This window comes from Cibotium barometz, chromosome 32, assembly GCF_041138505.1.
Source record: "Cibotium barometz isolate CiBa-2024 chromosome 32, ASM4113850v1, whole genome shotgun sequence".
NCBI lineage: Eukaryota > Viridiplantae > Streptophyta > Polypodiopsida > Cyatheales > Cibotiaceae > Cibotium > Cibotium barometz.
This window is the reverse complement of record NC_141077.1, coordinates 19,280,989-19,297,681: the sequence shown is the minus strand read 5'-3', so window position 1 is coordinate 19,297,681 and position 16,693 is coordinate 19,280,989.

Genomic DNA, 16,693 nt, shown 5'->3' with positions numbered 1-16,693 from the left:
CTGTGCTGACATAAACAAGGTCAAGATCTCCTGCCCCAAGACCTTCTCTTTGACGAAGTGGTAGTGGACCTCTATGTGCTTCGTACAAGCATGAAAGACTGGGTTCTTGGCCAACTGTATACAGCTAATGTTGTCACAAAAAATGACAACTTGTCTATCCACTGATAGACCCAAATCTACAAGTAGCTTTCTCAACCAAGCTACCTCACATGCTGCCATAGTAGCTCCTCTGTACTCGGCCTCTGTACTCGATAGAGCAACCGTAGGCTGCTTCTTGCTGCTCCAAGTCACTGCAGCACTCCCCAAAGAAAACATGAATCCACTGGTAGATCTTCTGTCTGAGATACTACCAGCCCAATCAGCATCTGTGTACCCATGTACACATATCTCTGTCCCAGTCTCATAGAATAGTCCACAATGCAAAGTAGACCTCACATACCTCAGTATGCGTCTCACTGCATCCAAATGCGGTTTTCGTGGAACCTGTATAAACTGACTCACCAACCCAACATCATAGCTCAAATTTGGTCTGGTGATCGTCATGTAGATCAAACTTCCTACTATGCGCCTGTACATAGTAGGATCCTCCAAGATCTCTCCTAAATCTGCACTCGACTTGCCATTCTGATCCAATGGCACAGAAATAGGCTTACAGCCTGTCATACCATACTTGGACAACATGTCCAAGCCATATTGTCTCTGCAGTAATCCAATACCATGTGGTGACCTAATCACCTCAATGCCTAAGAAATATATGAGCTCCCCCAGATCCTTCATCTCGAACTTCTGTCTAAGCAAGATCTTTACATCACAGATCTCTGCATCATGGTCCCCCGTAATGATCAAGTCATCTACATAGATGACAACAAGCACAACTCCTCTGTCACCATGTCTCACATACAGCGAGAAATCTGCATTGGCTACATGAAAGCCAATAGTGACAAGATATTTAGAAATCTAGTCAAACCATGCTCTTGGTGCTTGTTTTAAGCCATACAAGGCTTTCTTCAACCTGCAAACATGCTCGGGGTGACTCACATCCTCATAACCAGGTGGCTGCAACATATACACCTCTTCTTGCAAATCCCCATGCAAGAATGCATTCTTTACATCCATCTGATGTAAAGACCATTGCTTTGATGCAGCCACTGCTATCACAACTCTCACCGTTGCCATCTTGGCAATTGGGTTGAAAGTTTCCTCATAGTCAATCCCATATGTCTGCGCATATCCTTTGGCTACCAATCTAGCCTTGTACCTGTTTATGCTTCCATCACTGTTATGTTTAACTTTGTACACCCACTTGCATCCAATGGCTTTCTTGCCTTCAGGCAATTGCACTAAATCCCAAGTTTCATTTCCATATAGTGCATCCATCTCCTCATCCATAGCTTTCTCCCAACACACATTTCCAATAGCCTCATCAATGCATGTGGGCTCTACAACCTGCACAACCTTTGCCATATATGCATAGTGATGTGCCACATAACCATCATATGTAAATCTCTGCACAGGGTTCTTCACTCTCCCTGATCTTTGCAGCTTTTCATTCATGGCTTCCATAGCCTTCTTTACACCAGGTGTTCTCATAGCTAGGATCCCAAGCTCCTCATCAAGGCTCATATCTGAGCCACTAGACTCTCCATCAGCATGAGAATGCCCTGCAGAAATGTCAGGCATACCAAGGGGCTCAACCACTTTCTCTTTTCCTTTACGTGATGTACTAATCACATTTGCAGGACTGGTATTATGACGCAGCCTGCCACTCCATGGTCTATCAATAGACCCACTAGATGAGGACTCTCCTGGTCCACTCAAAGACTGTGATTGCTAACCTGCATTCTGTGCAACCACACTTCCACTCACATCAGCCCCAATAGCTTCTTTTTCAGCAGCATACCAGCTGCTCATCTCATCAAAGACAACATCCCTGCTTACCCTCAACTCACGTGTAGTAGGGTTATAACACCTGTATCCCTTTTGCTCAAGGGAATATCCAATAAACACACATTTTTCAGCTTTCGGATCTAGCTTAGTTCTCAGCTCATCTGGCACATGCACATATGCAATGCATCCAAAGACTTTCAGATGAGACAAATCTGGTTTTCTGCCAGTAAACCTCTCCTCTGGAGTTACATCATGTATGGCTGCAGTTGGAGTCCTGTTCATGATGTATACTGCTGTAGAAACAGCCTCAGCCCAATAACAATGCGGCATATTCTTCTCTTCCATCAATGCTCGTGCAATCTCAGCAATGTGCTTGTTTTTCCGCTCAGCAACTCCATTTTGCTGCGGAATGTATCTGCATGTAAACTATCTCCGAATACCATTCTTCTTCAAATATTCAGAGAACTCATTGGAGAAGTATTCTCCCCCTCCATCTGACCTTAGGCACTTTTACATATTTCCCTGTTTGCTTTTCAACCAAAACTCTAAAATTCTGAAATTGAGTGAACACCTCACTCTTCTCCTTCATGAAATATACCCACACTTTCCTTGTGTGGTCCATCAATGAAAGTCACATAATACCTGTAGCCTCCCATAGATATGGTCTTCGTAGGGCCCCATACATCTGAATGCACAACATCTAGTGCATTTTTGCTCACATATCTGTTACGTGGAAACACATGCTTTGTTTGCTTCCCAAATTGGCATGCTTCACATATTTTCTGCATACCTTCCACTTTAAATTTTGGCAGCCCTGTCACAATTCCTTTTGTCTGCATAGACTTCAATCTCTGCACGTTTACATGTCCAATCCTTTTATGCCAAATGTTTGTGTCTGCAACAATTCCTGAACCGTTTGCAAACATCGCAGCACTCATTTCAGGCATGTCTACATCCAATGTAAACATTCTGTCCACTTTGTTGCATTTTGCAACCAACCTGCACTTGTCTTTAAAATCTTCAACATAACATCCATCAGAGGGTTAAACCGAACCTCCAAACCCTGCTCAATCATCTGGCCAACTGAAACCAGATTCTTTGTTATGTTCAGTACATGAAGTACATCTGCAAGGTACTTCACTTTGCCATCCTGCATAGACAATGGCACATCTCCAACATGGGCAACTGGATGAATAGTGTCATCCCCTGTTTCCACAAAACCTGGTCTTTCAAGGTTTTTCATCTCCTTGAACCACTCCCCATGACTCGTCATGTGGTTCGAAGTGCCTGAATCCACATACCATACATTATCTTTTTGTGCTGCATCAACATTTTCAGACATGGCATTCACGACATGCTGCATAACAAACAACCTTTCATTATCCTCATTATTTTTGCTTGAGGATGCATAGTTGTTTTGTTGCACTTTCCCATTTTGCATGTCAGCCTGCTTCTTATAACATTCTGCCTGTACATGTCCATGCTTACCACAATAATAGCATTCACGTGCATCATTATATTGCCTTTGCCAATTTCCACGACCTCTTTGACTCCCCCTGCCTCTGAATTTGCCTCTTCCACCTGCGTGTTGTTGTTGTTGTTGATTCTGGGACTGTTGTTGTTGCTGCTGCTTGCTGGCCATAATTCTGATTACCTGTTCGGCCACCTGCCCCCATGCCTGATGATGATTTGGTGGATATTACCTTGCGTGGTCTTGGCAAGGAATACAAATCCTTTGATACATCTATCTCAGTGAGGAGTACAGGTTTACCCGACTTCGATGAGTTGCTTTCCCTCTTGCTGGTGGTTGAGGAAATCAAACTCAGTGATTCATTTTTGGATGCATCTACTAGCCATGATGATGGCAGAAATCAGGCTTTCTACTCGCAGAGAGGCTTTAGAGGCAGGGGGAGATTTGCATCACGTGGACGTGGTGGTAATGGTCGTGGATGGCAGGATAGGCCTCCACAATAGAATTTTCAGCCTTCATATGCTCGAGGTGGTCGTGGATATGCACCTCAGCGAGGCAGAGGTACCCCCCGTGGTCGAGGACGTTGGCAAGGCCAACAAAATTCTATGCAAGATGTTGAATGCCATTATTGTGGCAAATATGGTCATATGGCGAGAGATTGTTTCCGCAAACAGAATGATTTGAGAGGGGGAAGAGCACAACCTGGTGGTCATTATGGTGGAAACTATGCACAACATGGTGGTAACTATGCATCAAGTAGCAATGATGGAACTGCAAATCATTTGTTTACCATGAAGCATGTTGTGGGTTCTATGATGACAAATGCTGAGAATGATGATACATGGTATATGGACTCAGGAGCATCAAACCATATGACGTGTCATGGAGAATGGTTTGAGCACATGAAGCCTATGGATGTAAAGGGCTATGTGGAAACAGGTGATGATACCCAGCATGTCATTACACATGTTGGTAGTGTACCATTGGTCATGCATAATGGTCAGATAAAGTCTATGTCAGATGTGCTGTATGTGCCTTCGATCACTAAAAGCTTGGCCTCAGTTGGTCAAATGGTACAACAGGGATTAGAGGTTCGCTTCAATGAGCATGGATGATTCGTTGAAGATTTCAAACATGGATGTAGAGTGATTGCTAAAGGCAAGAAAGAAGGCAGACTGTTTAAGCTGGATGCTAGAATTCCTGAGCTAAAATCAGCCATGTTCTCAAAGAGCAGGAATGTGGTACAGGACATTGATATGTGGCACAAGAGGATTGGCCATGTCAATATACAGAGATTAAAGAACATGCAAACAAGAGGCATTGTCAATGGATTGCCTAGGTTCAAATATGATGGACATATGCATGTTTGTGAAGCCTGTCAGTTTGGAAAGCAGGCAAGGTTGAGGTTTCCTAGAGAAGGAAATATGAGTAACATGCCACTTGAGATCGTACATAGTGATGTATGGGGTCCTGCACAAAACCCATCTATCAAAGGCAGTTTATACTATGTTACATTCATAGATGATTTCAGCAAGATGACATGGATATACTTTCTGAGAGAGAAGAGTGAAGTGTTGAAAAAGTTCATGGATTTCAAAGCTTTTGCAGAAAAGCAATATGGTTGTTGGAGTAAATGTCTGAGGACAGATGGAGGTGGTGAATACACCTCAAAAGCTTTTGAGCATTTCTTGAGGAAGCATGGAATAAGAAGACAGTTGACTTGCAGGTATACACCTCAGCAAAATGGTGTGGCTGAGAGAAAGAATAGAGTCATATGTGAAGTGGCAAGGGCAATGCTTAATGAAAAGAGCATGCCAGATTACTATTGGGCAGAAGCATGTGCTACTGCAGTGTATATACTGAACAAAACACCTACAGCAGCCATTCATGGAAGCACGCCAGAGATGCGGCTTACAGGTTACAGGCCAGACATTGGACATCTCAAAGTTTTTGGATGCATAGCTTATGTACATGTGCCTGATGAAAGAAGAAGGAAGTTGGATCCTAAGGCAGAGAAATGTGTATTTTTTGGATATGCACAGGATCGAAAGGCATACAAATGTTATAACCCTCAAACTAGACAAGTGGTCATCTCACGTGATGTGGTGTTTGATGAGCTTGCTAGTTGGTACAAAGCAAAAGATGAGGGAGTCATTGAGTCACTTGAGGCAGATGTGCCTGTGAACTTGCCATCACAAGCAAGTTCTAGTTCTACTACTATGTCTGGGCCAGCAGCAGCAGCAGAAGCTGAGAGTAGCAGTGTACGTCCATGGTCAGGACGTTTGAGGCATGAGAGTGTGAGCACTGGGAGTAGTGCTATGGATAAAGGAAAGAAGAAGGTCGAAGGAATTGGAATCACAGGTTATGAGTCATCTAGTTCTGAGAGTCTTGATGAGGAGCTTGGCATACCTGTTTTACGCACACCTGGTGCTAGGCAGGACAGATATGTGCCACCACATGCTAGAGTTACAGGTGTACAGAGTGACCCGCATGCATTGCAGAGATCCCAGAGAGTCAGATATCCTATTGACAGGTTGACATATAGAGATTTTGCTATGCACTATGCATATATGACATCTATGGTGAAGCATGTGGAACCTACATGCTATACAGAGGCTATTGGAGAGCATGTATGGAAAAAAGCAATGGATGTGGAGATGGACGCATTGGTCCATATTGATACATGGGACTTGGTTGCATTACCAAAGGACAAGAATGTTATTGGGATGTAAATGGGTTTACAAAGTGAAGTGCAAATCTGATGGTTCTATTGAAAGACATAAAGCAAGATTGGTAGCAAAGGGTTATGCACAGACCCAAGGATTGGATTATGATGAGACGTTTAGTCCAGTGGCTAAGATGGGCACAGTGAGAGCAGTCATTGCTATGGCTGCAGCTAATGGCTGGGAAATGCATCAGATGGATGTTAAGAATGCATTTCTGAATGGAGATCTACAAGAGGAAGTGTACATGGCACAGCCAGAAGGGTATGTACACCCAAGATATCCCACTCACGTATGCAGGTTGAAAAAGGCATTATATGGTCTAAAGCAAGCACCACGTGCTTGGAGTGATAAGATGAGCAGATATCTTATCTCACTTGGTTTTCAGATTTCTACAGCAGATTCGTCACTCTATGTGAAGAAGACACAGCATGGGATTGTTTTACTAGTCATCTATGTGGATGACTTGATTATCATAGGTGATCATGGTGCAGATGTGATGCATGTCAAGAAAGCTTTAAGTGGGCAATTTGGCATGAAAGATCTTGGTGAGTTGAGATACTTCCTTGGAATTGAAGTGGTGAAAGATCATGCAGGTACTTGGTTAGTACAGCGCCAATATGCATTGGATATGTTGGCAAAGTATGGCATGACAGGGTGTAAGCCTATGAGTACACCATTGGAGCAAAATGTGAAGTTGCGGGCTGATTATGGCGAGGAATTGGATGATCCTTCTATGTACAGGAAGATGGTTGGTAGTCTCATATACATGACTATAACACGCCCAGATTTGAGTTATGCGGTGGGGCTAGTCAGCCAGTTTATGCAGAGCCCCAGGAAACCACATTTGGATGTAGTGAGACGCATCATGAGATATGTGAAGACCATAGCACATTATGGTTTATTTTATGAGAGTGGTAAAATCTTGGACATACATGGCTACACAGATGTTGATTGGGCAGGTAGCGCATATGACAGGAGGTCTACTAGTGGATATGCTTTTACACTTGGAAGTGCTGTGGTGAGTTGGAGTAGCAAAAAGCAACCTACAGTTGCTTTATCCACTACAGAGGCTGAGTACAGGGGTGCAGCCATTGCTACTTGTGAGGCTATATGGTTAAAGAGTCTCTTGGCAGATTTATGTGAGCCTCTTGATGGCAAAGTTGTCATTCATTGTGACAACATGAGCAGTATACATTTGGAATCCAGTGTTTCATGCGAGGACCAAACACATAGAGGTCCATTATCACTTTGTCAGAGAGAAGGTGCTGGTGGATGGTACAGTTGATCTTCATATGTGAAGACTGATGAGTAGGTGGCAGACATCTTTATGAAGCCACTTAGCAGGGAGAAGTTTGAGTACTTCCGGACTATGTTGGGAGTACATGGGATGAGCTTGAGGGGGAGTGTTGAGAGTCTTGATATCCCAAGCTCATCTACATCTTCATCGGCAGTACATCATGAGCTTGAGAGGGGCTGTTGAGATTCAAGCTTGATGTCAGTGTGAGCCAGCTATGCTATGTGCTGGCAGATTAGGTAGGAACATGTGTGAGACATAAATGACCGCGTGTCCAGCTGGTCATAGTGTGTGGACATTAGCTAGGGTTAGTAGAGTGTGGACACAACTCATTGTGTGTGGTGTGGATTATGGATTAGTGCATTATGCTTTGTGTGAGACATAAATGACCGCGTGTCCAGCTGGTCATAGTGTGTGGACATTAGCTAGGGTTAGTAGAGTGTGGACACAACTCATTGTGTGTGGTGTGGATTATGGATTAGTGCATTATGCTTTGTGTGAGAGTGGACATGGCTTCCCTCTATGGTTAGGGTTTGCAATATACATTAGGGTTTGCTCCTGTGTGTGTGTCTCCTCCCCCTCTACTGCTCTTTCAATAGGGTGGACTCATGGATTCCTATAATAAAATTCAATTCTGTTCAAGTTACGATAGTTGAAGTAAGCCACAAGATAATCCTTGTTCTATGGAAAAGAATCAACGGCTATGCCTCTTTGACCGGGAAAAAAACGTTGGTCTCTATGAACCAAGTGCAAGTTCCTCCTTTGATTGGGCCATGTGACCCGCAAGTTTGGTTAGAATACAAAGGTTAGTTAAGTCCCTTCACTACGTTAGAATATTTTTCTTGGAGGAATCGCCTATGCTTTCTGGGCAAGGAAGTATTTTTCAGGTTTGGTTTTGGAAGAGCCGCTGGATTAGTCTCTTGTCTAGACATTTATGGGTGAGGCCCTCAGTGGGAAGCTCTACCGTGCATGCAAGGTTGCTACTTCCACTGCTAGCTCCCTGGATGCCGGTGCGCGGAGGGGGCAAGGGTCTCATAGATGGTATCAGAGAAAATTGGTTGAAGTTGATCAACCAAGAAGCAAGAATGTCAAAAATTTATGAGTTACCATTGAAAGATTGTAATTGTGTGTTAAAACTCGTACAAACTGATATCCAGACTGGGAATTCATAAATTGAAAATTGGGATTTTAGATGAAAGTACCACAATTATGTGCGATCCCCGACTTGCTTGAGGCATAGATATGATGACATTTACCTTATAATACCAAGGACCATGGCCACCTGTATATACTGTGAGTATAACTACAACTCTATACTGACAATATATACGAGTGAATATAAGACCTTGAAGCTATAAGCAAAAATGCTATCCCAGATGGTGATTTCGAATGCTGGTTGATATGATTTTAGAATTCTGGTTGAGAATTGATGAATTGATTTCGATTCTGATTGAAAGATGATGATTTTTTAATTCGGATGATGAGCTGAATAAGTCATGATGATGATGAATGGAGAGAACTCCACTGATAATGTAGGTGGCTTGGGAAGACGATCAAGTCTTTCAGTAGATCACTATGAGATTAGTGGATTTTGCTGATAGATTATTCATAGCTTGACCTTTGGCCCAGTGAACCCAATTGTGGAATGACAAATTAAGAACCTATATAACTGAAATTCCCGTGGGGAATGTTCAGATGATAATTGGAAATTACTGGTCTGATGGACCATTTTTGTGTTAAGGATATGAATGAACTATTTTTTGATGATGAGTTCTGTATGTTTCTTCGTGTAGAAGGGATTTTTATCCCAGGATTCCAAGAGGGTTGACCAAACTTTAAGGAAACCCAGAATTAGTTGAATCTAAAGTTTAACTCCTTTCAGATTAAAGTGATCTTTTCACCTGAGCATCTTGGTTAAGTTGGAAAAAGGGACTGAATAGGAAATTTTTGTATTGATAGGATCATGGATCAAGGTTGTCGTGGTAGAAATGTTAGCCCCTGTGATGATGAGGAAGAGCTCGACCCAGATGTTTGCAAAGCTCTTCATAGATCTCAGCCTAGACCAAAGGTGAAGGGGAGCACTTGGGAGAAACATTAGAGAAGTTGATCGAAGCTATGGAAGAATACTTCGATATGTCACTGGTTACAATGAAAGAAGTAAGGTGGCTCTTGCCAGGCTGAAGATCATAGAAACAGCTAGAGTAGCATCATGGAGGAACCACTTTGAGACAAACCGCTTGGATCGGAACACCCAGACATGGGATGATCTTAAAGCATACCTTAGAAAGAGATTCTGTCCTCTAGGCTTCTTGGAGACAAAGATGAACAAGTTCTTGAAGCTAACCTAGGGAAGCCGAACTATGGAGGAATATCACCAGGCATTCGCTCTCCTCTTCAAATACTCGCCACCGTGGATGAAGAACAGATGATGGCTAGGTTCATTTGGGGAATGAACGAACCCTTGGATACCCTGGTGAAGAATACTAAGCCAGTTTCTATGGGCTGAAGTAGTGCCGATGGTGAAGGATTTCGCCAAGGCCTTTGTTGTCAAGGTCCGTTGATGCCAACACCATCATCTTTTAAAAGATTCCTAACCCCGAAAGGTGATTCTAACTTTACGCCTCCCAAGAGACAACAAGGTCCTAGTCAAATCCAAGATATGGGAAGTTACAGAATGGAAGGAAAGCCTTTTCCTCATAATACAATTCCATGGAACTCAACTTCAGAAGTTAGACCCTTGAGCAAAGGAATTAAATGCTTTAACTACCAAGGATACGGTCATTGTAGTATGGATTGCCGACTCCTTTTGGATCAAGGTTTTCAGGAAGACAAGGAAGTTAAGGACTAAGATTCCACATGCCATGTCCTTCCTTCCAGAGTAATCAAGGTCCTTCCCCCATCAAAATCAAGGAAACCCCAGAGGGAGATTCCCTAACCAACCCTCAGCTTCAATGCAAAGTAATGCAAGACCTCAGCCTCATATAATAGGGGAAGTCAAAGAGATATATTCCCAAATCGGCCATCTACTTCCAAGGCAGTACCGCTGGAAGTAATAGAAGAAGAAAGAGAACTAAGAGATTATCCTCCAGCTTGCGAGATGATGACATCTCGCATTTTTTAAGTGGGGTAGGATGTAAGATTCCTCCCCTCCAGCTTTTGAGATGTAAAGGTGTAAGAACCTCCCCTTTAGTCTCTGTAATTATCCCGTAATTCTGAATGCAAGAAAATATTGTTTTACCCTATTTTGGTCTAGAGAGAGGTAATACAGTTCTGAAATATTTTTGGATAATAATTTTCTACTTGTAAATAGGAAGAGATCCCCTGAAACAGAGTCTTAAAAAGAGTTTTCCAATGTGCATTAGAAATTAATTGAATATGTGAATTAGAAATTAATTGAATATGTGAATTGGACATCTTGGCCTAGGGGTATAAAATTTTGGAAAAATTCTTATTAAGGTCCAAAAAGTGTCAAGAAGGGTCAATAGGGTTAATACAAGTGTTGGGATGAGAAAAAGGCAAAGAATATAAGAAAATCTCCAAAAAATGAGTAAATTCTCACATAAGATGAAGAGTTGACTAGTACAAGGTTTATTAGTAAAAAAATGAGATTGTTTTAGTAAAAAAATAGAATTTTTGATACCTCAGAATGGGGAGAAGGGCTCATGAAGGAGGCACCTAGAAATCACATAAACAGGGAATTTTTTAATTCAAAAAAGTGAGATATTTCATCTCTCCTCTCTCCTCCTTCAAACCAAATCAAAAAAGTGAGCCAAACTAGTCTTAACTTGTCCAAAATGGATCAAACTAGAGCTAGAAGCCTCTAGATTCTAGTTGGACTTGGTTGGTGGCCTCCCTCACCTATAAATAGACCCCCATTCCTTTGTATTTTCATATTGGAGTAACTATATACTAGTGTAATTTTCAGTTTATTATATTTCTATTATTGTGAAGCTTTGGAGCTTCATTAATATTCTTCTTCTCTTGGAGATTACCCTCTTTTACTTGGTGGCCAAGTTTCTTCCTTGAGGGCTTCACATTTCCCTAAAGAATTAAGCAAACCAAGGGTAAGCCTAAATCAATGATGTTTTCCTCGCTTTTTCAATGGTAGTCTCTTCCCAACCTCCCTCATGCTTGGGAAGCATTTTACTTTGTGGTTTTTCTCTTAAAACCATGCTTTTCTTGATTATGATGAATTAATATTTATGTTTAAGCCTTGGTTTATGCATAAACTAGCTTTTATATTAAAAGTGAAATTTTTAACATTATCATTTCATAGTAAATGCGGGAAAACTATAGCAAAATTTTATCAATAGAAAATGAAGGTTTTTGCATAAATTAAATTTAATGCTAAAAGTGAACTTTTGAGTATTCTCATTTCATAGTAAATGCGGGAAAACTATAGCAAAATTTTATCATTAGAAAATGAAGGATTTGCATAAACAAATTTTTACATTAAAAGTAAACTTTTGGGCTTTCTCATTTCGTAGAAAATGCGAGGAAACTATGGTAAAATTTTTATTATTAAAAAAATGAATTTTACGCATAATTAATTTTTATGCTAAAAGTGAAATTTTAGGCATTCTTATTCCATAGAAAATATGGGAAAGTTATGGTAAAATATTTATCATTTCAAAATGGAATTTATGCATACATAACTTTTATATCAAAAGTAGGATTTTGAGTATTATCATTTCTTAAAAAATGTGAGAAGCTATGGAAAAATTTATATCATTAAAGAATGAATTTATGCAAAATAAATTTTATGCTAAAAGTGGAGTTTTGAGCATTATTCGTTTGCTTGAAAAATAAAAAAAGTTATGCACAAAATTCTAGATGAATTATGAAAATGATTCATTTAGATGTGAATGGATGTAAAATGATGTGAATGTGTGAAATGATGTGAATGGATGAGAAATGATGTGAATGGATGCGAAATGATGTGAATGGATGAGAAATGATGTGAATGGATATGAAATAATGTGATGAAAAATGATGTGAATGGATGTGAAATGATGTGAATGGATGTGAATGGATATGAAATGATGTGATTAGATGTGGATTGATATGGGAAGATGTGAATAGATGTGGATTGATGTGGGAATGATGTGATTAGATGTGGATTGATGTGAAAAGATGTGAATAGATGTGGATTGATGTGGGAATGATGTGATTAGATGTGGATTGATGTGAATAGATGTGGATTGATGTGGGAATGATGTGATTGGATGTGGAGTGATGTGGGATGATGTGATTGGATGTGAATTGATATGAGATGATGTGATTGGATGTGTGAGTTGATGTGGGAATGATGTGATCGGATGTGAATTGATGTGAGATGATGTGATTGGATGTGAGTTGATGATGTGGGAATGATGTGATTGGATGTGAATTGATGTGAGATGATGTGATTGGATGTGAGTTGATACGAGAGTGGTGTGATTGGATGTAAATTGATGTGGGATATTGAGAAATGATATGGAATGATGAGAAATGATATGGGACAATGAGAAATGATGAGAAATGATATGGGACGATGAGAAACGATGAGGAATGATGGGAATTTTATTGGAACATTAATTGTATGTGAAACCTGTTTTTAAAAGACTGTTTATGTCAATAATGTTGGGGAAGCATTTTGACTATCTTGTGGAATGAGGTCGTGGTGGTGACCTAAGTCAATTAGTTGCAACAGATGACGAAGAGTCAATGAAGGACATCTCGTGTGGCAAGGTCGCTGAGGTCTTGACCAGCCCCCATTTGATTAAAAATGGTGAGCTTCCGATACGGTGGACGAGGGACCAAGAAGGTGGCCTATAAGTGAAGCGCTAGGTGACCTGCGAAGGAACCTAGAGGGTGCTGACTATACGATGATCGGGCTCTAGGTTGCCCCAAGATACCCACGCGTGCGAGGAGGAAGAAAAAAATGAGTTGGAGCTGTTTTCTAAACACGGGCATGGATTTGGTTGATTGGCCTTGCTAGTTTCAACGGATGAGTTCATGGCTCTTTTACATGGATCTTGTTGGATGATCTTGCTGATCTCCAATTGAGAGTCCATATGGTTTTTATGTGATTAAACTCCTAGGTACTATGGGCTAGGAACTATTGAAAAGGACCCTCAGCAAGTGGTGAGGCGTTCTGGTTTGCCAATGATGCCATAGGTACGCTGAGGAAGGAATGACTAAAATTGGATTTTATGGTTGGAAAGTGAAAAAGTTGGAAATTGGATCTAGAAATGGAATACTGAGGATTAGGATGGAAACATTGTGTTTTATTGCAAATCTATTTTAGAAATAGTTGAATCAGAGAGAGAAGGTAATTTCAAATTGGGTGTGTAAGTGGTCTGTCTATTTAAGTTTTGCATGAGAACCGGCTAGGGGGCCTAGGAACTCTTTTCCCTGGTACCCGGGACAAAACATAACCAAATTTTCATAATGGATCCTATCAATATAGTGGTTGGGCGGTTGGCTAACCCATGCGATTGGATGGGGTTAGATTGGACTAAAGGATTCCTATAATAAAATTCAATTCTGTTCAAGTTACGATAGTTAAAGTAAGTCACAGGATAATAAAATTCAATTCTGTTCAAGTTACGATAGTTAAAGTAAGTCACAGGATAATCCTTGTTCTGCGAAAAAGAATCAAGGACTCTACCTCTTTGATGGGAAAAAAAGCATTGGTCTCTATGAACCAAGAGCAAGTTCCTCCTTTGATTCGTCCACCCGCGGGCTTGGTCAGAATACAAAGGTTAGTTAAGGCCCTTGACTACGTTAGAGGATTTTTCCTGGAGGAATCGCCTATGCTTTCTGGGCAAGGGCAGTTTTTTCCGGTTTTGGAAGAGCCGCCAGATTAGTCTCTTGTCTGGACATTCGTGGGTGAGGCCCCAAGTGGGAAGCTCTGTCCTACATGCAAGGTTGCTACTTCCGCTGCTAGCTCCCCGGATTCCGATGCACGGAGTGGGCAAGGGTCTCACAAAGGGCAATCTTGGCCGGAGAATCCTTGAGGACGAAGATACGCCCAACAGTCAAAAATTCAAAAAGAAGTGAGGAAAAAGCTCATCTCATAGGAGGAAGCACAATGAAGATTCAGATGAGGAGAGTCTAGATGAAGATTCTTGTGACAATGGTAGCAAAGATTCGGGGTGAAAGCGACTAGGAAGACCCACAATCATAGAAAGGTCAGTACGGAGGTGTCTAGGGAATCCTCGGCACTGCAAAGTCATTGAAAGAGGTCTGGTTGCTCGACGTGCCGCAATCCAGGTCATCTTGCTACGGAGTGTGCGTTAAATGAGAAATGGTGTGCCATCTATACTTTGAATTCTCATCATACCAGTGATTGCTATTATAATAGGAGGGGCCAACGAGCTAGAGGCCCCATTCAATGGAAGGATAAAGAGGAAAAAGATCATGGGGTGGCATTTGCTCAAACAGTGGGAGGTTCGGATAATGCTTATGACTACTCCAGTTGAGGCCGGGGTTGAGGAGGTGGCCGTGGTCGTGGTTGGGGTTGAGGAGGTGGCCGTGGTCGTGGTCGGGGTGGCCGATGCAGCGATCGACTGCGCATCTATTTGTTCTACACACAGAGGAAGGGCATTGGCGATTGGAGTGCCCAGAGGCATAGGAGTATGACCGCAGGAAGGCACAGAGACGAGAAAAGGCAGAAGGGAAGCAACCAAGTGTGTCCATGGTTCAAATTGAGTCCCTTGTTGACCAGGGAGATCTAGAAGTTTGCGCGGTATCTCACTCTAGAAAGAAGAGTTGGCCTCTACTTAAAGCAGCAAAATAGGCTAGCATTGACTAGCCAACACAAGAAGAAGTGCAGCATCAAGTTACATCTTGGGTTAAGGAGCAAGCACCCAAAGCTGAGGTTGAGAAAACCCCACATGCGGTTCATTTTCGGGAAAATGTAAGAGTGATTGGCAGATTCTTCCAAGTTGTCCAAAAGCAATCCGCAGGTGCCAGAAGGATCTACACTGCCTCAATGAGCAGTGGCAACAATCAGAAGAAAATGACTGGGATGAACTATTGCAAGCACCACTGCAAATTAAGTTGGGACAATTGTTGAACCTAGTCCCAAAATTTCACCAGGGCCTGTTGGCAACAACTGATCTGGGTATGGTGTCCCTCGCAGGTGGCCGTGGTTGTTGGAAGCTCAGGAAGAACCACTCCTTGATGTTCCGATGAGACAGACACATGCGCTCTAGAGATTTTGGTGGTTCATCTTGGGACTGTCATTGATCAAGTTCTGATTGATGGTGGTGCGGGTGCCAATATTGCGATGCAATTGGCTTGTGACAAGATGGGTTGGTTGGATTGGGAACTAGCCCCATTTTTTGTGCGAATGGCTAACCAGCTCGCCGAGTTTGTCCTCTTGGCATTTTGAAGGGAATATTGATTGAAGTTGCAAGAATTCTGTTTGTGATGTCTTTTGTGGTTCTCAGTATGGAAGACTCCAATCAAGAATACAATCTTTTGTTGGGTCGTTTCCATGATGGTTGCAGGAGGCCAAGGTGTGGCACAATTGGGAACATAATCAGATGATAGTTTGGTAGGGTCAGAAACAAATGTTCTCATTACAGGAGCACCGTTAGCTGAGCTGTGCAGTCTAGCCACCATTGATTGCAGAAACAGTAAATATGGCTGAAGGCTTGGACGAAGATGAAGAGGAGAAATTTTTGCGGGCTAATGCGGATTTGGTCCCACTCTGTGTGGTGGATGTAGCATGCATTTTTGTGAAATATGCAGTGGTGCAGATGGGGGCTCCTATTCCGGAGAAGATCCTAGGGATGCAAAGTTACCAGAGTCGAAGAAGATGCTCTAGAGAGTCTTTCTAGGAAAAGATAAGGAATCCTAACCAGTGAAAGTTAGTAGTTTGCTGGATGATAAGTTTTGGGAGGCTCTGGTGGATCTTTTGACACAATTTATGGTTGTATTTGCATGCGACTACTTAGACATGAAGGGCATGGATCCTAAGTTTTATCAGCATCGCATCCATTTGAAACGGGATTCAATTCCTTCTAGACAGGCGTGGTACATTAATAATGAATCCGCATATTGCTAAGTAGGTTAAAGATGAGCTAGATCATCTCCTACAGGTTGGATTCATTGCTCCAATAGAGAATCCAAAGTGGATTTCTCTGATCGTGATCGTGCCCAAGAAAAATAAGAAGATATGCATCTGTGTAGATTATAGGAAACTTAATGCAGCTACTGTTCGGATCCTTTTTCCCTTGCCATACATGGATACCATCTTGGATGATGTGGCAGGCCATGAGATGTATTCATTTCTTGATGGGTTTAGTGGCTATAACCAGATTC